Source organism: Pseudorasbora parva, chromosome 15 (assembly GCF_024679245.1).
Source record: "Pseudorasbora parva isolate DD20220531a chromosome 15, ASM2467924v1, whole genome shotgun sequence".
NCBI classification, from domain to species: domain Eukaryota; kingdom Metazoa; phylum Chordata; class Actinopteri; order Cypriniformes; family Gobionidae; genus Pseudorasbora; species Pseudorasbora parva.
The window spans coordinates 39721422-39745433 of record NC_090186.1 but is presented as its reverse complement, the minus strand read 5'-3'; the positions used below and the strand labels follow the sequence as shown (position 1 = coordinate 39745433).

The 24012-nt window shown below is 36.9% G+C and overlaps 1 protein-coding gene across 5 annotated transcripts in view; it reads left to right on the top strand.

Moving 5' to 3' along the window:
* LOC137041592 (kelch-like protein 29) overlaps positions 1–24012 on the top strand; it is a 309158-nt gene that overhangs the window by 3248 nt on the left and 281898 nt on the right. For 4 of the 5 annotated variants that reach the window (XM_067418060.1, XM_067418063.1, XM_067418065.1 and 1 more), the window contains exons 2-4: positions 3423–3481; positions 6997–7111; positions 15510–15830. The gene's annotated coding sequence lies outside the window, so the exon portion shown is untranslated. The remainder of the gene's footprint in view (positions 1–3422; positions 3482–6996; positions 7112–15509; positions 15831–24012) is intronic. The other variant, XM_067418064.1, reaches the window with a different exon arrangement.

The following is a 24012-nucleotide window of genomic DNA, read 5'->3' as shown; positions in this document are numbered from 1 at the left end:
CTTTAACCGCGTCAGACTCACACATGCCAATGTTTGTAACGTTCGTTTTTTTTTTTTTTTTTTTTAAATCTGTTAGTACTTCTAACGTAATTGAATCCTCCTCGCAATGGGTTATTATGGGCAGTAGGCCTATCAGCCATTAGAGTATAGCTACTCTTTTCGTCATATACGATTTGGGACATAGTAGCCTAATTCTATTTTTGAATATTATTTAGGACAGATAGTATGCTAATTGTGGGACACACCGATTATATTGTTTTGGTCCCTGTTTTGCTGCCAAAACAGCCCTGACCCGTCGAGGCATGGACTCCACTAGACCCCTGAAGGTGTGCTGTGGTAGGCCTGTCTGGCAGATGTTAGCAGCAGATCCTTTAAGTCCTGTAAATTGTGAGGTAGTCTGTAGACCAAGTCGAGACAAAGACCAAGGCAGGATGAGACGGGTCAAGAAAAAGACCAGACCGGCACTCTTTAAATTCATAAAGATCCACATTACCACATGAGAAATTACTTTTAACTTATAATCAATTACTTTAATAAGACAGTATATAAAGCTGTTTCCAATAAAATAAAATAATTAACAACTAAATTAATCTATGCTACAGTGGTGATAGAGAAGATGTGTCTGGTAAATTACAAATGCATAAATAATGTTGAGTAATTAAAAAACAAACAAAAAAAAAAAAAAAACAGGTCTCTTGCTCTTGTGATATTGATTAATTATATCACGTTATAAATCCACGTGTCATACAAGTACTTTTTGCAACAATATCTTGAATTTTGTGAGCATTTTGTATTCATTTTTGGTGACATTTTTGACACAATCCCTAATTAATTTCTGAATCGGCATATATATATATATATATATATATATATATATATATATATATATATATATATATATATATATATACAATTAGAAATAAGTTATTGATTGCGTCTGAAGCAGTAAGTTTTATATCAAATTACAATAATAATGTTATTAAATAAATTAGACAATGCACTGGCAATTTAGTAATATCCCAGCAGTTGTGGTCTTGACTAGACTGGGTGAACCCAGCTGAATCTGCCGGTGATTTGATTTCTCCCTGCAGCTCAGGCTGGAAACCATTTATTTATTCTGCTTCTACTTTTGCGGGAGCTAATCACAGACTGGGATTTGTGCTACTGATTTAAAGCACAGGTGTGCTTATAGCAAGTGTGTCTAAACACTAATCAGGTTGCAGTGGAAATTTCCATTCAAATGCAGCCAAGCCCTTTTTCCCCATTCGGTGATCATTAGTTCAGTCTTTGTGCATTATTGAGTCATTATATTGATTGTTTTATTTGAAATCGACGACACATGAGCATTTTACCCCCAGAAGATAATGTGTGAATACAACCATACTGAGAAAGCGAACGCTTGAGCTCAGCACGTTATGATATTGGCAGAAATCAGAGGAATTAAGAAGCCCAGCGGGGCTCGACGTGCCATAAACTGCCAGCGATGGGATGGTGTTGATTTTGCCGTGCAGTTGGAGCTCCTCCGTGTTTATTTATCTTTTCCTCCCTCATTCCAAAACAGAAGCTGCTCAAACCGACTCTAGGAAGCAGGCCAGAGCTAACATTTCAGTTAGTGCCTTTTCCCCCTCTGCACGTTTTCAGACCCTAAACAAAGCTTGTGTGGATATGCCAGTATGTTGCATCTTACAGCTGGCTTACGAGCTTTACATTATCCCGCATGTCAATAAACAGGAGTTCCTCCTCTGACAGGGAGCGAATGAGAACTGAAAGCGTTTTGACAATGCAGCTACTGTAACCGCGGGGACCAATCAGAGGGAAAGAACTCGTGCCAGCATTAGTAATTGCATGAGATACGGGAATCCCAGCCTGTGTATTTCCTATCCCTACGGAGCACAGTTTGTGTACTAACCCAACCCAACCTAAACATTACCAACAGACGGTTACTGTTGTTTCCTTGAGGTCGTGGCCACTCAATATGTCCTTTATGAGCTAGTTTTCTCTCCTCATAACCTCACATGATCTGCTGAGCCACTAAAATTCATTAGTGATTCAGCTCGATCATTAACTGTTACTGGGCTGTTGATTCATACAGAACACAGATGAGGGGTCGTGCATGTGCTGTTTATTGTAAATAATTTAAATCACTGTAAATAACAAGTGGACTTTTCTTCTTTTAACAGCAATATATGTATTTATATAGAAAAAATCTAATTTGTTTATTTATATATATATATATATATATATATATATATATATAATATAATGTTATTTATAAATGTATAATATATATTTTATAAAATAATATATATAATTGTTACATATATTATAAAATTATAACTTTTATATATATATATATATATATATATATATATATATATATATATATATATATATATATATATATATATATATATATATATATATATATATATGTATGTTATAATTTTATAATAATCTTATAATTTACTGAATTATATTAAACAGTCTGTTAATAAAAAGGTATACATATAACAGGGGAAATACCTACGCTACCCACTTACAAACACTACAGTGCTCAGTGCAGTAAAAAATATAATAAAGTAAAATAATAATAATAATAATATATATATATATATATATACCGGTATATATATATATATTAATGTAAACTGGCACAATGGTTAATGATTCTGATGTTTTAACAGGTTGACATATTATGTAAGCACAGATACACATAACAGTTAAGCAAAAAACTAAATCACACAAAATATTTTGATGATGTGTTTGTCATGCTGTGGCTCACTGTTATTGAGCAATGACCAGTAGATGGCACACTCACATACTAATTATTAAGAGCGGCTCAGTGGTGTGTTTTGTTATTTGATGTATTTTAAGACATTAAAGCCCTTTTACCATGGTAAGGACTGATTCTATTATTCACTTTAATAAATCTGATAACTTGATATTAGCCAGCCCAGCACGCAAATAAAATATAAAAAAATCACAAAGATTCTGAGAGATTTTGTAAGGATTAAGAGTAGGACTGATAACTAGCATGATTTATATAGAAGGAAAAGTTTTGTGGAAGCAGTATCCAAGAGGGCAGTTAAAATTGAAATAATAATAATTATTAAAGAAAAAAAAGCGATTTCTTTTCTTTATACTCTTATATTAGTACATCATACACCGTTTCAATGCTATAGAATGAAACCTAATGTATTAAATGGAAACAGCTGGCAGATATATTATTTATATATTTTTGGAGAATAATATGCATGTGGTATGCACCAATATTTATATTTTATAATGCCTAATCTATAGATAATTTCTGCCATCAAATCTGAGAGATCGCTCAACTTATAGTGCTTTGCGCATTTATTTTATATTGTTGTTTTATGCCTCATATCGCCTCATTTATTCTTTTTTTCTCATTGTTTTTATAGGCGAAACATCTGAAATGAAGAGCATCCTCTGAGCAATGTGTTGAGTTCAACCAGAAAAGGTAATTGTACGTTTCTTCATTGCTCTTTCTTGAACTGTTTGTCAGCTGTGCTGCTGGTTTTGGTTTCACACTGGCCATGGAAATGGTCAGTAAACCGCCCAGCTGAAGCCACATGATGACAGTATTGGACGAGCTTGTGTGTATCTCAGCACCCCTTTTTGTCAATACACAATTATCCTCCCTGTTGCACTTCCTGTGGATGGGAAATGCCGAAAATAGCAACGGGAAGCATTGTCTCGTAATTGCAGCTAACAGTAGTCACTTGCCGTATTGATCACACATTAGATGCGGGCTGCAGAGGGAGGTTGCGTGAAGTGGATTAAGGGTTGTCTGTTCCATTCTTAAAGCCTCCAATTAATGTCTCGGCACACAAGGGTTTTTCTGAAATGTTTAAGGACCACTCTTCATCATCATGGTGGTCGCTTTATGCATGAAGTGCTCTTTCGGAAACAGAGAATATCTGAAATTGAGGATTAGGATGTCCTTGTTCAGCCTCTTGCATTGTGCTTTTCTAGTGGATGTTTTTCTCTTCCTGAATATTATGTGAGTGTGTATTTCCTTTTACACCATTTTCTCTTTCTTTTTGAAATCTCAACATTGTAAAAAGCAAGTAAAAAGATGGTTGTTTACGTGGCCAATCAAAAGTTTTTGATCCGTTATATTTTTAATGTTTTTTAAAAGAAGTCTCTTATGCTCACCATGCTGCATTTGATTAAAAACCGTAATACTGTGAATTACATTTGAACATGTATTCAAATAGAGAAGTTATTTATTTCTGTGATCAAAGCAGAATTTTCAGCATTATTACTCCAGTCTTCAGTGTCACATAATCCTTCAGAAATTATTCTAATATGATGATTTGCTGCTCAAGAAATTTATTATTATCAATGTTTTTTTGTGTGTTTTTTTTAAAGAATTCTTTGATGAATAGAAAGTTCAAAAGAACGGTATTTATCTGAAATAGAAAGCTTTTGCAACATTGAATGAACTCATCATATTAGAATGATTTCTGAAGGATCATGTGACATTGAAGACTGGAGTAATGATGCAGAAAATTCAGCTTACAGGAATAAATTACATTTTAAAATATGTTCAAATAGAAAACAGTTCTTTTAAATTGTAATAATTCACAATATTACTTTTTTTTAAATAAAATAAATGCAGATTTTTCTAAAAACTTTTTTTTTTTGAATGGCAGTAGTAGCAGTTTTATGCTGAAATGGTTATTTGGTTTGGAGTTTAAGCCTCTTTTCCCCTCCTTTTTATTTATCTGTAATGACTCCTTTCAAAACAACCTCCTTTTTGGAGCTCAACAATCCAAAACTGTCATTAAAGGGATAGTTCACCCAAAAATGAAAAATATGTCTGTCGACAGAACCCATTGACATTGAGAATTTTTTTCCTCCTATGGTGGTCAATGGTTGCTGCCAGCTGTGTGTTTGCCAACATTCTTTAAAATGTCTTCTTTTGTGTTCAACAGAAAGAACCTCATACAGGTTTGGAATAACTTGAGGGCACGGGATAATTAAACAATGACAATATTTTAATTTTTGGGTGAAATAGCCTTTTAAAATCCTTCTTAAATTTGATATACTTTCAAAATTGTAACTGCATGGTTTAATTTATAAATTTAATAAAATATTTATATATATATATATATATATATATATATATATATATATATATATATATATATATATATATATATTTTTTTTTTATGTTCAAAGCCAATTATCATTTATTAAAATATTCTGCGAATAACTGTAGAGAACTGTAATTTTTACTACAATTTCACATCAATAAAAAAATAAAATGACCTATTTGACACGACTTGGCATCAGTTTTAGGGTAAACCCTAAAACCAGGTAGACAGAGGGTTAAAAGTCTAATATTAACAAGTTATATAAAGAACTAGTTAAACTTAATTAAAATGAACAGTTATTTAAAGGCCTGGTTTCACAGACAGGGCTTAGATTAGGCCAGGATTAGACATTTATAGCGTGCTCTAGAAAAAAACGTTACTGAATCTTGAGACATGACAATGGCACTGAAATATTTTAAGATCAGTCAGTGCAAGTTGCATTCAGTTAAAACGGCTCAAACATGCATTTTAGACTTTGATTAGGCTTACCAAGGCAAACGCAAAGGATTCTATATAGCACGAGACATATTTAGCACCAGAAAGGGTTGAAAGATCAATGCACATGGCCTTCTTATTCAAACCTCTGTGACAAGTCCAGTGTGTTTCTGCTTACACTGATCTCTATCATTTGACCAAACAGACACTGCTTTTACAGTCAGTCTACTAAGAGATAAAAATGCATACACAAAATATGCTCTGATGCAAAATATGTTTCTTTCTAAGTTTAAATTACACTGCAGAACACTATAAAAAACATCAGCCTGCATAAAAAGGAGCAGATGTCAAGATACTTATGTTGTTCAGGAATATGTGCATTAATAGAAACGTTTCTTTAAGAATCTTTTCAAACAACTAAAAGCACTTCACGCAATCAATAAGATCAATATCAGATGTTTCCAGCAGGAAGTGAGGTCATTCTGGAAGGCTTGCAGGTTGCTTAAAGTGTTTACTTCAAGCACAACAAAATCTCTTTTACTCATCAAGGCTGCATAATTAAATAAAAAATACAGCAAAGCCATTTTTTTCTTACAATTTCAAATAACTCTTTTTCCAGTTGATTATATTTTAACGTGTAATTTATTCCTGTGATGTAAAGCTGAATTTTCAGCACATATGTTGATTTGGTGCTCAATAAACATTGCTTATCAATGCTGAAAACTTTTCAAATTAATTAGCATTTATTTAAAACGGAAATCTTTTGTAACATTATACAGTACATCTTTACTATCGGTTTTCATCAATTTAATGCATCCTGAAAAAATTATATATATATATATATATATATATATATATATATATATATATATATATATATATATATATATATATATTATAATATAGAATCATTTTTTTTTCTTCCTTAGAACACAAAATAAGAATATTTGAATAAGTTCAATGCAGCTTTCAAACTAAACCCATAATTAAAAAAAAAAAAATTAAAGTTAAGTGTACATTATAATAATAATAATTTTATTTTGTTGCGAGGATAACATTTCCACAATGTACTAAAAAACCCAAAACTAATAAACACTACAGTATATAAACATTTTATAAAACAAAACCTTATAAAAATGACAAAAGTTAACACAAAAATTACTAAAACTGAAATGAAAACAAAAATTTAAAATCTAATTCAAATTATTCATAATTAGCCTGTATTAATTATTTATAAAAATATAATCACACCTCTAATAGTATTAAACGCTGGCCATTGTTTTCCTTCATCCATAAAAGTGGTCCATAGTCCATATGACTCATTCACTACTGAAAAAAACAACACAACGTCGGTGTGGAGTACAAAGAGGCACAATGAATAGTGAACTGTTCCTTTAAAATGAATTAACCACACATCTGAATCTGATCCTGTTTACAGATACCTTCTCTGAGCAGCGTGGGGTCAAAGGTCAGACCCGGCGGTACATTAAACTAGCCGCTTGCTGATGGATAGAGTTGTTAGTGAACAAGAGGTGCATATTCCCACCATACAGGTGAGCCTTTTCCTCTGGTGACCAATTACCCAGACTGCTCTGTCCAGCCTCCATAATGGAACATGGACTAACGGGGGCAGTCGGCAATTTAGATGCTATTTGGATCTCCGTGTCTTTCTTTCTCTGTGCGTCTAATGAAAATTGAACTGTATGTGCAGTGCAGCAAGCAATGACCCTTATAGAGCATTTCCAGGAAGTCTTTTGAATCCAAGAACGGACTGTCTGAAGAAGATCAATTTAAAGAGCTTTAAGAGGAACTGCTTTAAAGTCAACATGAAACTGCATTTAAAACCCATTTTAATGTGACACATTTCTTATTTTTTGAGCGAAATAGAATATTTACAAGAAAAAAATAGATGTGATTTGATCCAATTCCTCAGGAGTCGATTAGATCATAAAAACAGGCGATGTATACTAAATTTGATTTCATAATGGAATTAAGATCTCGTAATCTAGTGAAATGAGAGATTCTTCTTCTTTAATAGTTCCTTAAAATATAGTCTGTTTTGGTCCCTTTTACATTCATTATTGTAAATATGAAACATATTTTCCATTGTGTAAGCCTCCTTTAGTGTACACTCAATCCTCTCAGCCAAAAGTGGCCGCCGACAGGGATGGAAATTAACTTTTTTGTCCACTGGCCACTGTGGCTGGTGGATTTCAAAATCTACCTGCCACTCAATGTTTTTACCAGCCACAGCCACCGACAATGTGTAACTGCATGTGAAAATTAATACTACAAGCTCTACAATTCTTAAGCAGTTTTTTCTCAATGAAATAGACATTTTCTCTTTCACACAAACCATGAACTGATATACATTTCATGAAATGAGTAGGGCTCTGTGCTCTGTGTGCTCTTTTTTTTTTTACCTGGATGTGGCATTTGGATGATTTGTGGTCTTTTAGGGCTTCCAGTTTTAGGTTTTTAGTCCCAACAAAGAAACTATTCATAGTGGCATCTTCTGAAGCGTCTTCTTGACGACATATCGAGCAGAACATTGTCAGTAGTGATGCACCGAAATCAAAATTCTTGGCCCAATCCGAAAAAGAGGAAACCAAGGGTTAAAACCGAAACACCAAAAGAAATGATGCCAATTATTAGTACCATATGCATTTATGGCTAATGCTATGAATCTGTAACTTTACTTAAAATCAAGGCATTGCATTGTAATTGCAATTAGCCAGCAGCCATATCACCCTGTAGCCCAAGACAGGTTTCCCACTGAAGCTAAGCAGGGCTGAGCCTGGTCAGTACCTGGATGGGAGACCAACTGGGAAAACCAGGTAGCTGCTGGTAGAGGTGTTAGTGAGGCCAGCAGGGGGGTGCTCACCCTGTGGTCTGTGTGGGTCCTAACACCCCAGTAGAGTGATGGGGACACTATACTGACAAAGAGCACCGTCTTTCGGATGAGATGTTAAACCGAGGTCCTGACTCTCTGTGGTCATTAAAAATGATGTCTTTCGGAAAAAGAGTATGGGTGTAACCCTGGCATCCTGGCCAAATTTGCCCATTGGCCCCTGTCCATCATGGCCTCCTAATAATCCCCCTCTCCTGATTGGCTTCATCACTCGGTCTCCTCTCCACCAATCAGCTGGTGTGTGGTGAGTGTTCTGGCGCAATATGGCTGCCGTCGCGTCATCCAGGTGGTTGCTGCACATTGGTGGTGGTTGAGGAGATTCCCCCCTATGTAAAGCGATTTGAGTGCCTTGAAAAGCGCTATATAAATCGAACGCATTATAATTATTATTATTTTAAATGTTTAACTTGACCTCACTCGTGTACATTAAATAATAATAATGTACAGGCCTACTGGCCTGCAGAAAGGTACAGAAATTGAACAAAGTAATCAACTGTAAAATAACTGTTTAAATGAAAGATTAATCCTTATTAAACTTACAAAAGCCATTCAATCAAGAGCAGTGAGTGATGTCCTTTTGTTTGACATTAAACAGACAGCAGTAAAGGCTACTGCCCCTTTAAGACCTAATTAAGGATATGCGTTGTCTTTCTAGACTGTACACTCTAAAAAAGGCTGGGTTAAAAACAACCCAAGTTGGGTTGAAAATGCACCGACCCAACAATTGGGTTGTTTTAACCCAATGGTTGAGCTGTTCTTACCCAGCAATTGGGTTGTCTTAAGCAACATTTAACCCAACCCCTGGGTTAAAACAACTCAACCACTGGGTTAAAACAACCCAATTGTTGGGTCGGTGCATTTTCAACCCAACTTGGGTTGTTTTTAACCCAGCATTTTTTAGAGTGTATAAAGTCCTCTTAAGGCATAATAGACTATGTCTGCTTGGATACTCATCAAGATGTTGACATTCTTGCGAGTTTGTCCGCTTTAAGCGCAAGATTTGAAAGAGAACTCAATATTTGCACGCTGTGAGACGAGTACGCGCTTTCGGAGAAGTGCACAGAGATGAATCGTCTCACAGCGCCCACGAGTTATCATTTGTGTCTTCTGACTCTACACACGGGTGATGACGGCGAAAATGACCGGTCATATTTGAACATATATTTTTGTTCAATAATATTTTTAATTTAATTTTAGATTTTGCATATTGGGGGAGTTGTATGGTATTAACTACTAGGTATTACTTATAGGTAGTACTAAGATTAATGAATCCATACAACTTTCCAATCATTTTTCAATTAATCTCTTCATTGTTGTGTGCTTTATATATATATATATATATATATATATATATATATATATATATATATATATATATATATATATATATATATATATATATATATATATATATATATTAACATTTCTGTCATTTTTGATTGCGAGAAGGGACTTTTTTAGGACGATTGAGCCTTTTCAAATTGGTATGTGTGTGTGTGTGTGTGTGTGTGTGTGTGTTCACAGTCACAAGTGCCACAAAAGTCACAAAATGACTGACCGCAGAGGGTTAAAACTGAAAATTACCACATGAAAAGGTCAATAATAATCCGAAAGGAAACCTGTGGATCATGGCAAAACTGTGAATCTGGAATGATTAGTTAAAGGGACAACTGAAAAATGAACCTAGGGGTACTTAACACATGGTTACTGAGTAGATCGTTCTCTGGGATGCGTTTTCATGAAAATGTAAAAGAGTGTAAAGAGTTTTATCTCTAAAAACCGATTAGTTTATAACGCGAGTGTATGGGGCATAGAATAAGTAAAATTAAATCACTAGTCAATACCACTAACAAGGCTCAAAATAGCCTCACACTAACATGGTAGCATAAATAGGGTCCCTACATGCAAACTGTAGGATTGAGAGCTTTGTAAGTGTTTACAGACAACAACCATCTTGTAAAACAGTCTCGACGAGTCGAACCACAAACTAGTGATTTCGATTCGCGAACGAATCGTTCTTTTCTAACTGGATCTTTATAGTGAACTGAATCATTCTAAACGGTTCGCGTCTCAAATCAGGGCTGATCCCACAAGTTACTGTAGTTATTAACTTTCTGACATGAGTGACAGCTTCTCCGACTAGAAATAAACGAATATCTTGAAGTAGATGTATTAACTCCAACCATTAGCCGAAGTGAGACATGTTTTGTTGTGAGAGCTCACGAGCAGCTGATACTGAGACTGCGCGTGTAACCGAACGTAGCGGTTCTCGGATCCTCGGATCAGCAGTACAGAATCGAAAACCGTTTCTGTTGGACACGTTCGATACTGAGAACCGATGAGCCGATGAGCTGTGCATGTGTTATTTGTTCAGAGGAGTTTTAAGTGTATAAAACTAATCACGTTTGGAAACATCATAACAAAGCTGTCTCATCACTGTATTATTTTAAAGTTTGGAAACAATGGATTGTAAAACGGTCAAATTAAACATTTATTTGTTTTATCAATAATGCATGATATTTTCAGGAACAGCTTTTTTCTTATTTAATTTCTAAGTCGATACACATTTTAAAATGTAATCAAAACAGTAGGTTTGATATAGACTTATTCAGCTTGCAGCAGTTCGCAGCTCAGCACCCTGTGCTCAGCACACACACACACACACTGATACAGCGGTTCTCGAGTCAGATCGACCGGGTTGCAACAGTTCTCGGATCACCAGTACAGAATCGAGAACCGTTTCTATCGGACACGTTCGATCTTTCGGACATGTTCGATTCTGATAACCGGTGAGCGAGATACTGAGCATGCGTGAGAGCGTCGTAACCGAACTGTTTCTCTCGGACTGGGACAGCTGATGCTGATAATACATGAGCACGGGTGAACTGAGGATTTGTGTAAGTATTTTATGTAAATTTATTTAATCCATGTAAAACATCAGTGTTTGCACGACAGTGGCTGTTTTGAGTGCTGTTCCAAAACATACATGAAAAAAATGTATCCAAGATGATGATGATATCAATAATAATTATTACTATACTAAGTTTTGATTAGAAATATTTTATATGGATGTGTTTGAATGTATTTTCATCCGCCGGGATGATAGAAATGACGTCATTACGTAAAGACGTAAAAGAACCGAAGGACCGGATCATTGAAATGAACTGTCCGAAAGAACCGGTTCGCGGAAAAGAACCCATCACTACCCCGAACACTGTGCTAAGTGATGAACTGTGACTTGGAATCTCATATGGGACACTTTCTTCCCTTGTAGTTAGCCAACCATATATTTTAATAAACAGATATAATTCATGCATTTTAATGTAATTAGATTTCACAAACTTAATTTATATCGATCAGTTTTCTAAGATGGTTACTTGGAAATAATAAAAACAATAACAATAAAGACATAGTTCAAAAATCATTCTAAATATAAAAGAATAGATGAGCTCACTCCAAAACTAACAAGAATGGCAGAGAAATTATCTCACTTTCAGAACGACTTTCCAGCTGGTGAGCGATAGGAACGGCTAATAAGAATCCATCCTGGTTTAAAATGATAGTTCACCCAAAAATGAATGCTTCAATATTTTAAAGAATGTTGGTAATCAGACAGTTGACAGCAGACCTTGTCTTCCATTGTATTTTGTCCCCTGCTATGGAGGTCAATGGCTACAAATGTCTGGTTCTGTAAAATATCTTCTTTTGTATTCGGCAGAAGACGTGCGCTGGCTGGTGTGAATGCTAATATAGTTATAGTTATCTCTGCAGTTATAAATCTTGGTGCCAGGCGCCACGGAAGTGTTTTTTGCTAGTTTTAGCCCGATACAGTTATTTTTTCACGTCCCATTGTCAAGTTGTTTAAATAGCAAATGCACATCTGTTCGCCCATGGACGTGCTGGTCTGAACACCAGGTGTGTTCAGGTGTATTGTTGGCGCGTTGCTGTTTTGAGGCAGTATTTTCTGTGTTATTTAAAGGGTGTGCTAGTAATGTGCGTCTATAGGCGGGTGTACAATATGCATGCACTCTGCTTAGTATACACACAGGGACGCGCAGCAGCGCAGAGATTTTTAAATATAAAAAATAAAAGGATTCCTCTGGAGACGCGTTCAGTCTTTCCGCTCACAAATTCCGCCATGGTGCAAGCGCAACTGGCTTTTAAAGGGAGATGAGAGTCTGATGACTCACCCATGACTCATTAAGATACTAGGGATAACCCTTTTAGACCATGCGCCATGCCCACCGACCATTTTCCCATTGTTAAACGAGCAAAAGTGTATTCAGACGATACATGCCCTAAGTGCACCTACGCTTTAGACTATGAGCTTAGATTGTTAAAATAGGGCCCATAGTGTGAATGGGCCTTAAAGGGTTAGTTCACCCAAAAATTGAATGACTCACCCTAATGTCGTTCCACACCCGTAAGACCTCCGTTCATCTTCGGAAGATATTTTATATTTAGTCCAAGAGCGTATCCAAGTGTATACACACTATACTGTCCCTTTCCAGAAAGGGAATAAAAACATCATCAGAGTAGTCCATATGAGACATCAGTGGGTTAATTAGAATCTCTTGAAGCATCGAAAATACATTTTGGTCCAAAAATAACAAAAACTATGACTTTATTCAGCATTGTCTGCTCTTCCGTGTTTGTTTTCAAACCTCAAATAAAGATTCAAACGGTTATGAATCAGTGTATTGATTCATGATTCGGATTGCGTGTCAAACTGCTGAAATCACGTGACATTGGCGATCCGAATCATGATTCAATCCACTTAATCCGATTCATAACCGTTCAAATCTTTATTTGAGGCTTGAAAACAAACACGGAAGAGAAGACAATGCAGAATAAAGTCGTAGTTTTTGTAATTTTTAATCATTAAAGCTGCTGTCCGTAACTTTTTTTTGTGTTCAAGATTTACAAAAATTATATAATGAGAATGTACAACATGAATCCATTTTCCAAACCATGTTTTTGTCTTACCCTGAATCATTATGGTACACTTCTAATAAGTATTTATATTGGGACTATTTCAGAGCGGTCTGGTAGGTACCGCTGCGGAGGAGCACAGTCCCTGCGTGATCCGCCATAGACATAAACAGAGAGAAGTAGCTCCGGCTGCAATGTTCTTCCGCAAGATTCATGCAGTTCTGTTTATTAAGCACTACAGTGCAAAAAGTTACGGACTGCAGCTTTAATGACATAAATTTCATTTTTGGGTGAACTAACCCTTTAAATCAAACCTCACACAGAACCAAAGTCCTAAATGCATGTTGCTGGAAGAACTAGGAAATTAAGCTACACGCTTGACCAGCAGCAGTTACGCTTTACATGCTAAGGCCTCCGAACTCAAGCAGTGGTCGGTCGGTCGGAAAAACAGGTTCTGGTCCAGTGGATCCCAACGAAGTGCAGTGTTGCGCAGTGGCCCTGGAGCTATTCCTGTTCAAACAGAGCTGCATACATATCCATAAATTGCAGGCATGCTGTTAAGACAATGCCTGTGCATACACGACAGGGAGAGAATCAGAGAACCGATGACCTTTGACGCACTAGTTGTGATTTATTATTAATGAGAGAGAACCTTCAATTTTTAAACGTTTGTTATGTATTATATATGTCGGATCCAATTGCCAGTTCAGAGAATATCAGCAGATATCAGTGCGGATTAATTCCCTTGGGTTTGGTCAACAAACCTGGAGAATGTGGGGGGTAAACATACCCTCCAGCTACTCATTGTTTCACTGGTTTGTTTGATGATGCATACACAACATCAACCAGAATTTTCCAAAGGGAACATGCTCACTGAAATGAACAGTGCACATGATTCATTTTCGTTTAGTTTATACCTTTACAGTGCACAAGAATGGTGATAGTTATCGATCACAGATTGTGGGATTTGAACCTACAACCACCTCCATCTATGAGTAATCACTGGAAAGATGTTTATCACAGTCAGATGAATTAAAAAACGTGTGTGTGTGTATAATCCATAATTAATCACCATGCCACACAGTGCCAGCGTCTGTACCTGGCAAATGTGTGAAGAGTGCACTCTCTTTAATTGTACATCAATCAAGTATATTATTCTTCACTAATAGTGCCTTAAAATACAACAGCTGTCTTTTTTGGTCACTTTTACGTTTCTACTAGTAAACCGTTGATATTGAAAACACATTTTGCATCGTTTACGGCAGAATTTGACCACATTAAAATATTATTACAGAAAAGAAACTGCATATTAAAGCTGTGAAGCTTAGACTTGTTTTTTTGTAAGTCTCTTCTGCTTATCAAGACTGCATTTATTTGGCACAGTAAAAAAAAAAAAACATAATATTGTGTATATTAAAATGACTGGTTTCTGTTTAAATATATTTTAAAATGTAATTTATTCCTTTGATCAAAGCTGAATTTTCAGCATCATTACTCAATTATCATTATCAGTCTTCATTGTCACATGATCCTTCAGAAATAATTTCTAATATGATGATTTGCTGCTCAAGAAACATTTCCAATTATCAACGTTGAAAACATTTATGCTGTTTCATACTTCTGTGCATTTTGATGAATAGAAAATTCTCAAGAACAGCATTTATTTGAAATAAAAGTATTTTGCAACACTATAAATGTTCTTTAATGTTCCTTATGATCAATGTAATGCATCAAGTCTTAATTTCTTTTAAAAAATAAAATAAATTAAATATTAGTCTTCTCAACCTTTTGAATGGTATTTGCATGTTTTTCATATATTACTATTTCATAAAACCAACATGACATTTTCTGTAGTTTCCACCCACATATTGTACAGTTTATTTTTATAGTTACACTTTATTTTAAGGTGTCATTGTTATGGTGCAATTATATATTTAAGTACTGAGTAATATTAATTAACATGCACTTATTGTAACATGTGTAACAAGGACATTAAAAATAAAATAGTGTTCCCCCCACCCCCACTTTAATTTCTTACAAAAGCATTTTGACATATATTAACCCAAGTGTCAGATTTATTAATTTGCTGCACTTCCATGTTTCGCCAGTAGGTGCCGCCGGTTCTCACGCTAACTCGCACACAGCGCTCATGGCGCTGAAAGTGGGAGGCGCTTATGTGGAGTAAAGTATCAGCTGGGAGAGACCGGAGCAGCATTCACTCGCGTCTCTGTGTGCGGACAGCATCTGTCAACTCCCCGGACCAACTCGTTACAGCGCACAAAGAGGGAGAAAGACACCTGCTACAGATGCGAGAGAACACGACACACTTTACAGCGCCATGCGATAAAACCACGGCCAGCGCTTGAGGAGAAAACGATCTGAGAAAACAAGGAAAGACGCCTGGCATCACTAGGCAACTCGATCTGGAGGTGAGGCTGGAGATGATGATGATGATGATGATAATGATGATGTCGTGGATGGCAACTGTACATTATTATTATTATTATTGCATGGAGCTCTATTATATCACGTGCGCGTTCTGGTGGCAGACTGTCACATGCTGCTCGCGCGCGTTTGGTGTTTGTGGTACCCTTCTACTGGATGTCGGAAAAACTTCCTGGTGGGATTTAATAGCAACCGCTGGATTGGGTCACTTGGACAACATGGAAGATGCTTTTGCCTTGGATACTCCAAACACAATACCATTCGGACCCTGGAGATCTACCTGCACGGAGAGTTTAGTTGCGACCCTTAAGTGAACCAAAAGTCCACGGTTGCTTCTCCAAACCTATCTAGACTGAATGAAATCGTAAATGGCCAAAAATGCTGTCTAGGTATGGCTCACTAGGTTTGGAGATGCAACCTTTGACCACCTGGTTCAGGTGTTTGTTTACAGCAGGGGTAACAACATTAAATGGCGAATTATTTATTTTTAACAAGGATGAAAAGATCAACCGAAGCAAGCAAATTATGTAGCTATTTTAAATTAACACCCTTATATAAATATACACGTGTGTGTGTGTGTGTATGTGTGTATTATTTATATATATATATATATATATATATATATATATATATATATATATATATATATATATATATATATATATATATATATAAATAATATTATTGCAGTCAAATTAATTAACGCGATTAATCGCATCCAAAATAAAAGTTGGTGTTTACTCAATATATCTTTACTGTGTATAACTATTATATATTTTTAAATAAACACGCATACATGCATATATTTAAGAAATATTGTCATCTGTATATATATTTATATTGCTTATAAATGTAAATATTTTATATATAACTATTTTTCCTAAATATATGCACGCATGTAATCAATTTGGCTGCACATATACATATGCGAGCACACACTAAAAACATATATTTTTTAAACAATAAAAAAAGTACAGATATGATATGGACTGTAATGCAAACATGTGTTTTTTATTATTTATTTTTTGTTGCAAACCCTTGTAACCTTTGGATAAGAGTTCTTGCTAAACTCGACAGGAAAGTAGATCTCCAGGAAACCGATTTGAGTTTTTTCCCCATGCATGTCCTTATTGATTGGTACAATATCATAAGGGAAGCTGTTACAGTAGGACGCTTTTGTTGAACCCGCAGGCAATTGTGCATACAGAAACCATGTTTTCTGATGCTTTTTTTCAGTAAGTAAACAAATGCAATCTGAATTTACCCCTCCCAGGCAATATCATGGGACTAATACAGATGGTAAAATCGATTGCACATGCAAGTGATACAGCAGTTGATCTCTTTGCATTTGTAAGTGAGTTCAGTGTTATCTCAGAGTTCAGCCGTCTCTCAAACATATTTCACACGTCACAACACACATTACACTCGACTGATAACCCGTGTCATGCCGTTCGTGTGTTCTCTTGTACGCGCAGAAGTGCAGATTCCGTCGCAGCAGCGATGGGTCTCGGTGGAATTGCAGTTCTGTCATGTTCGCAGACGCAGACATTGATAAAATTGGCAAATGTATCAGGTAGCAGCTTAGAACATGCCCCGGATTAAAGGCTTACAGTGGGGACGCTCTGGAACGGGGCTACACGCGCACACATCGCGTCAATGTTTTGAAACTTCCAGTAGATTGGAGAAATATGGCTGACTAAACGATTGGACTGTCTTTTTATTCTGGTCCTCTTTTGCACTGTGCTGTGGGAGTGCTTTGGTGCTGGTCATATTGGTCCATCGTTCTCCGGGCAAAATCAATATGTTTTGAAACCAAGTACAAAAGGAAGAACAAAGAATAAGAGGTTTTTCTTTGGCAGACAGTGCTAATATGTTTTCAGAATAGAGCAGGGATGGATTTCTGCAGCTCTTTTTTTAGACTGAGATGACAAAAAGAAGAGAATGTCTAGGCGGTTTTATTATTTTCAGGATGCAGATACCTTCTGGGTGTGTTGTTATGAGTCGAGGGGAGCGGTATAGGAAGGCTGATACAGGTGAGGCTGTGGTTATAAAGCTGAATGGATTTCATTTCGATTGAGCGCATGAAGGCTTGATTTCTTGAGAGCCGAGGATTGGTCACCTGGCGCTTCGTTGCATAATTTCACACATCTTTTAGCGTGGCTGTCTTCTCTGATGCTTTATCTCTGGTGACCTCAGGCGAACCGCCTGGAAAATGTAGGTTAATGTTTATATAAAACAATCTGGGCAGCAGTTTTGTGTCAGCTATGTTCATAATATGAAAATAAGCAAGCAGAGGTTGATATTGATATGGCATTTGCTGTGTTTATGCCAAACGTTTTACAGACTCGAGAGCAGAGTTTGATCAGTCTATTTAAGGTTGTGAATAGTGCTCAAGTAATGAAAGCCGTTCCTAATTTAGAAGATCTAGTCTGCGCCGATTTCACGGCTGCAGTATTGTAGGCAACGTCTGTCGTTTATGTCATTCATCACATTATTTTCATCTTGCGCTGTCAAGGCAAAATCTTTATTAATTAGTTGGGCTTGCGGTGTTGTTTGTGCGTTGATAAATGACCTGTCTGCGCTGAATGTTTCGTCTTGAATTTGCTGATGCCCGCTAAACCCAGTGACAAAAGTGTTCGTCAAATAAATGACTTAATGCAAATGTTGTTGAATTTGGTGGCCAGTTACGGTGAAGCAGAAGGAGAAAGTTGTTTTCGTTGGTTGTCAAATTATGGAGTTTGGATCCATGATATTAAACCTTATTAAGTCAACGACACACAAGGTCATGTAAACACCTTAAATGTTTTTTCCGCTATCGGGGAGTTAGCGTTATTTTTTCAATACGGTGCATAAAATGTCCCTACAATATGACAGATTTAATTGAAATAATGTCCTGAGAAACATTAAAATTTGATTGAAATAGTGTCCTAAATCATCTCTCTGACAGCTTTATAAATGGAGAGAAAATAATCAAAGGAACAGTTTGTGCTTTTTATTAGCCAATCAGAATGTTTCTTAGTTATTTCTTGAATTATGTTTTTATAAGCTTTTTTTCTTTGTTCTTAATTTTGTTAACTGTAGGTTTACATGCATCCAAGGTCTTTAATTTTCTCATAAAATACATTGCACATCACTTCATTTCTCAAAGAGACTTAAAATGGTTCATTTGGAGATTAAAGGGGGGGTGAAATGCTGTTTCATGCATACTGAGCTTTTTACACTGTTAAAGACTTGGAATCCCATACTAAACATGGACAAAGTTTCAAAAGTTAAGGTGGACGTTTGATGGGAGTATTTCTTTGTCAAAAATACTACTTCCGGTTAGTCATAAGTTTCGGCAAGTTTTTTGAGATCATGCGTCCCCTTTGACGTTAATGGGGGCGGAATTTCCTTGTATGGGCCGTACGGACAATTCTACCGGAAGCGCGTGAGAGAGAGAGAGGTAGAGAGCGAAAGCAACAGGCTATGCCCATCAAAGCGCTGGCTCGTAGGCTGCACTGCACAGGTAATGTGCACAATTAACAATGACATCAAAAAGTGCGTTTTTGTGTTGTAGACCAAGACAGTCCTGCACAGATTCTCCAAAAACCCCGCGTTAAGGCAACAGTGGATGTAATTTGCTTTTCCGGATCAGCAACTGAGTTGCGCGAATGTTTATATCTGTTCACTGCATGTCGGTGCCGACTATTTCATAAACAAGGCCCAGCTCGACGCCGGATTTTCCAATCGCCTAATGCTGAAGGATGGAGCAGTCTCAACGTTAGAACCGCAGGCGGTGAGTTAGACTGCTTCAAATGTCTGTGTCTATGCTCATCAAGTAGCCCAAACATGATCACGTATAGTTACTATATATATTACTATATATAGAAATTGATCAATGGAGCATGCGATGTGTAGTGCGTGTACATTTGTTTAGCTGGCCACTATATGTGTAACTTTGTTTGTGTATTGTAAAAGCACTCCAAACAACAATACACAAAGAGGGGGGAAATATGTTGAACTAAATGAGCACGCTTCTTCATTCAAATGTGCTACTATTCCGTGTTGTCTACACAAACCACGCGTAAACACACACGTGCACAACTGCACTTCCCACATGTACACCTTCAAAGACAAAAATACGACGATATAATTCAAGTATAAATATGTAAATAACACAAGCCGCTAAGCATATTATATAGTTAGTGTATAACTTGTACCAGATAGAGACGTCCTGCTCTAGTCGTTTTTGCTGCTGCTCCTGTTCAACTGCAGCCTCTGGGTCTGATTCCAGATCATAGATGTATGGCTGTATCTGATTAAAAGCCATATTTTTAGTTTGAATAAAGTTTTTCCCGCTGTTAGGGATGACAGCATTACGACGCACTCAACACGGCGGCGCACACGTCACTATTTAGCTCCGCTCACACGATACGCCCCCACCCGCTCTGCTTTTTTCGGAATGACTCGGAACAGCGCATCTTTCTTATATAATTATTAAAAAAATAAAGACTTTTCGGAGATATGCAGGATGCAATGCTACTCTGTAGGTACTCAAGATTGACATGACACTGACTGAAACTGAGTGTTTCACCCCCCCTTTAAGGGCCCCATCATACACACAGCGCAATGTGACAGGCCACGCAAGTGTTTTTTTGTTAGTTTAATTAGTTTAATTTTCATGCCCAGTGTCAGTGTTTAAATAGAAAATGCACTGGCACCCATCTCTTCGCCCATGAGAACTCTGAAAACCAGGAGTGTCCAGGGGTATTGTTGACGTGTTGCTGTTTTGATGCAACTAAAAAACGACTGCAGACTATGTTTTTTGTTGTTCAATGGCGCATTCGTTTCATATAGGCGGGTGCACAACACGCGTACACTCACACACGCTTATTACACACACACACAGCGCGCCGTAGCAGCACGCACATATTTAAAAAAATTGAATATAAAAGAATTCCTCTCTGGAAAAGCATTCAGTCTTTCCGCTCATAAATTCTGAAATGTAAATCATTGAGAGACCAAGTACAACCCTTTTGGACCATGTGCCTAGCACAATGACCTTTTTTCCCGCTGTTAAACTAGCAAAGGTCTCCTCCTGGATTCCGGAAAGAACTGCGCTCCAGACCATACGATCAGATCGTTAAAATAAAGCCCTTCATTTCAAGTGCATGAAAAGTGGATTTGCAGGACTTAAAAAACAAAACAAAATGTATTCTCTACATGTTGACGGCATAAACCAAACTCTTCCTGTCTCAGCTACAACTAGGGTGGGTCAAATTAGAAATTGTTCGCAGGCAGCCAGTGAAGACCAGGCATTATGCAAATGTCTTGCGTTGCTACTTGGGTATGTTGCTACTTGCTACTGGCATTATTTCTCTCAGGAGATATTAACTATATTGATGTTTAAAAGCTTGCAGACCTTCTCCGTTCACAAACAGCTATATTACACACTGTATGAAAGGTCATATTCAAAAACATCTGACGTGTCATGCACTTTTTATTTATTTATTTACAGTGCTGGGCAGATCTCTGATTACATGTAATCTAGATTATATATAGATTTCAAATATTAAAGGTGCACTGTGTAAATTTTAGCGGCATCTAGCTGTGAGGCTGCAAATTGCAACCGCCTACTGCCCACCCCTCCCTTTCGAAGCATATAGAGAAGCTACGGTGGCTGACACAAGACAAATATGCCATCATCTAAGACAACAGTGAGTAGCTAGTGCTCTGTAGAGCAGTTTGTCTGTTTAGGGCTTCGTAGAAACATGGTGCCGCAAAATGGTGACCAAAAAGGGGACCCATGGTGTGTATAGAGAGAAATGGCTCATTCTAAGGTAATAAAAACATAACGATTCATTATGTAAGGTCTGTTTATGTATACTATAATGCTTTTCTGTCAATAGATCCTCATAAATTCTACACACTGCACCTTTAAGTACTTGTACATTAATTATGAGCATTTTAAAACAATATAATCTGATTACAGTTACTTTTTTATTGATTAAATGATTACTTGTTGTTTACACAGTGGCTGTGGTCTTTTTGTGTTGTATTGTTTTAATTTAAAAAAAAAGTTTTAATTTGACATTTTTCTGATAACATTGCTTTATGGAACCCCTGCAGTTCCTTCATGAAACCTTAACATAATATGTAATACTTATTGAACTTCATGTTGTTCATAACAAGAAACATAATATATCTTCTTTCTCTGTTTATTTTTACATCAATATGGTACAAGATTATCCAGTTAAAATCAATTTGATTAAACGAGTTGGGTCAAAAGTCATCTAAAAGTAATTAAAAGTAGTCTGATTGTATTACTTTAAATGTAACACACACACACACACACACACACACACACACACACACACACACACACACACACACACACACACACACACACACACACACACACACACACACACACAGACAGACATGTGAATGAGTTCTGTCACATTCTTTTCTTGTACTTCAATAATAGTGCAACCTTTTTGGCTATTAAAGTAGCATTAAAAATTTTGAGGTGACACATGCCCCCTTAAGTGTGATGCATGATGGTTCAGAAATTGAGCACACAAAATCGCCCAATTCAGGACCAATTGTTTCAGTCATTTACAACTGGAAAAGTCTAGCGTGATACCATTGATGCCATGTTTGAACCTTGGCACTGTGAGTGAACAGAGAGCCACAGGAGCGTGTAAATATGCAGCGTGACTCCTGGCACACCGAGGCCATATATAGACTGAACTCATGAGGCATGGCAGTCCTAACCGGGCTAAAACCAACAGATGAGATGGAAACCAAACTCTAACCGCTGACAAGACAAATGCAATACCTCAATCAGGTTGCATAGAGAGGTCAAATTAGCGAGAGACCACGTTAGACTGCCTCATAATTTGTGGACTTAAGCCAGTTGGGAATCCATGGCTGAGTGAATGTCAGAGTCTGTGATGAGAATTAGTATGCGGAATATTCAGCTCAGAGCCAAAGCAAATGGAGTAATATACTTGCTAATGTAGAGGGCAAAGGGCCTTGAGCGAACTGCACAGTTTTTGAGCTCTTAAGAGGCCGTACGAGCCATTAGAGACTGTTGTCCGCTATCCATACTCCGCGCAAGCTGTCACCTTCAACCCCCGCCGTTCTGAGCACACTGCGCGGTAGATGTTCAGAGCGTTTCTTTCTCCATCTGCTTTGAAACGGGTTTTTGCATGAGATCTCCGCGTGGTCGTGTTGCATCTGTGACTGTAAAGTGCTTTTAACAGCGTCAGATCCCCGATGAACTCTGAAATCAAATTTTACATTCAGAGACATTAGCAACTGCATGAAACGCCATTTGCATTTTAATTTAAAAGTGCCAATCTATTTAATGTTGGTAATGTGACATTTCTGAAGTCCTATTTAATGGGAAATAATGTAGCGTGGGATTTCATCGTATCCTTTGGGGTTTGATGCAAGTTGTGTTTGCTGTTGCTGTTGATCACGCATAGTGTTTTTAACAAACTAACTCTTAAAACTTGGCATGTCAATCCTCCCATGACATTCAGTCTACGGACATGAATAATTCCTCAAATCATGCAGTTTGTTGAGGACAGATGAGTGTTTTTTTTACAAAGTGGAGGATAAAATGAGGTGGTGGTGGACGGGGGATTTCATACTTACTGTATTTCGGTGGGACCTGACCCATTAAATTCCATAAAATTTTGATGAAAGATTATAAAAACTGTCACACTTTAAAGGGATAGTTCACCCAAAAATGAAAATGTTATGTTTATCTGCTTACCCCCAGGGCATCCAAGATGTAGGTGTGTTTGTTTCTTTAGTAGAACAAAAATGAAGATTTTTAACTCCAACAGTTGCTTATATAATGCATGTCAATGGGGTCTAATTTTCATTTTTGGGTGAACTATCCCCTTAAATTGAATGCATTTTGCCTCTCCTGTTGTCTTGTTTCTTTTGTTAGGTTGATTATTGCTGTACTTTAAAACATTTCTTTAAAATCAGAACTGTGTTTGCTTAAAATGCACATGGGTGAATGAAAGCAGTTGTACATTGGCTTAATGACCGGTGAATGTAGTGCTTATCGGAGCCTGTAATCTCCAGCCGTAACACAGAGCCCCTCCCAGCAGCGCTGATACCCAGCAGGGTGTAGGTTAAGCAGGCCGCTCTGAAATCTCTCTCTGC